Consider the following 1,460-nt stretch of genomic DNA (forward strand, 5'->3'; position numbering starts at 1 on the left):
AAGTGTGTCAATAATTATGGGCGTGTCTATATATATATATATATAAATTCAAATTCATAGTGGAAAGATTTTCCAAATTAATGCTTTCTGGAATTTACAAATTAAATTAATGAAATGAAATTCAATAATGAAATTCACTAAAGCCTCAGGTCTGCATTATATTCAATAGTCATTTAATTATTACGTTGACAAAGTTTAATCTGTTTTTTGCTTTTTCATCATGTTTTTATTCACTTTCATCAGCCTTTTTAACAGAGGATTTAATCTAATAACAAATTTACAAATTATTTGCAAACTATTCGTTTTGTTTGTTTGTTGTGGCTCTTGCAAAGAAAAGGTGCTGCAAAAAAAAAAAAAAAAGAAGGGGTTACTTTCTATGAAGCCCATATTTATAATACATTATAAGGGTATTCGTACGCATTTATAATACATAATAAGGGTATTCGTAAGGCATTATAATGAATGAATAATGCATTATAAAAAACCTTGTAATATGTTGTATCATCTCATAAATAATCATAAGAACAGTTTTAACCCTCTGAGGTCGACTAACGCGGATACGCGTTTTGTGGCATCTTCTCCTGATAACACCGCTACTAAACTTAGTCATTAAAATGTTTATTAGCAACTGAAAAAAGCACAGATGTCAGGACATGTCAAAACTTCTTCAGGGCCCAAAACACCCTCGGACCCCAGAGGGTTAATGTATTATAATACTTATTTATTTGTGGTTATAGCTTTTAAGAGTGCGATGATTTATAACACACAGTGAACATGTTGCATCCACTTCAGTTACAATTAATTATATTTCTCATAGTTATAATGTATTATAAGTCTCATATCTTGCCATTGTTTAAGATCTGCACAATAATTTAGTACATCTTATTAGTGTTTTTACTGTAAAATGACTTCATGAATACATCCAAAAGGCTTTATAATGTGGTCTTATTATTTATAAGTGTTTAAAGTCAAAATAAAACTAGCTCACAGCAAAATTAATATTAACCTCACAGGAAACACACAGGAAACAACTGAACCACTCCTAACCGCTCACAAGATGTAGTAAGATACTGTGCACATCTTAAATAAATTAAATAAATATATGAGATAATCCATTATAAATTAAGTGGATTTAATATGGAATTAATTGTGTGTTATAAATAATCATACTCTTAAAAGTTATAACCACAAATGCGTATTTATAACACACAATTAATTCCATATTAAATCCACTTAATTTATAATGGATTATCTCATATCGTGACATTATTTATTTAAGATGTGCACAGTATCTTACTACATCTTGTGAGCGGTTAGGAGTGGTTCAGTGTGTTTGAGTGTTTCCTGTTGTCAGACTTTGTTCCGTGTTTTGTGTGTCTTGCTCCCCATGTACCTTCCTATGCCCATATTTGGTTAGTTTCCTGTTCCTGTCCTGATTATGTTGATTTGATTGATTTTAT

The sequence above is a fragment of the Sinocyclocheilus rhinocerous genome, unplaced genomic scaffold (genome assembly GCF_001515625.1).
Source record: "Sinocyclocheilus rhinocerous isolate Xijiao unplaced genomic scaffold, SAMN03320098_v1.1 scaffold6039, whole genome shotgun sequence".
Classification (NCBI taxonomy): Eukaryota; Metazoa; Chordata; class Actinopteri; order Cypriniformes; family Cyprinidae; genus Sinocyclocheilus; species Sinocyclocheilus rhinocerous.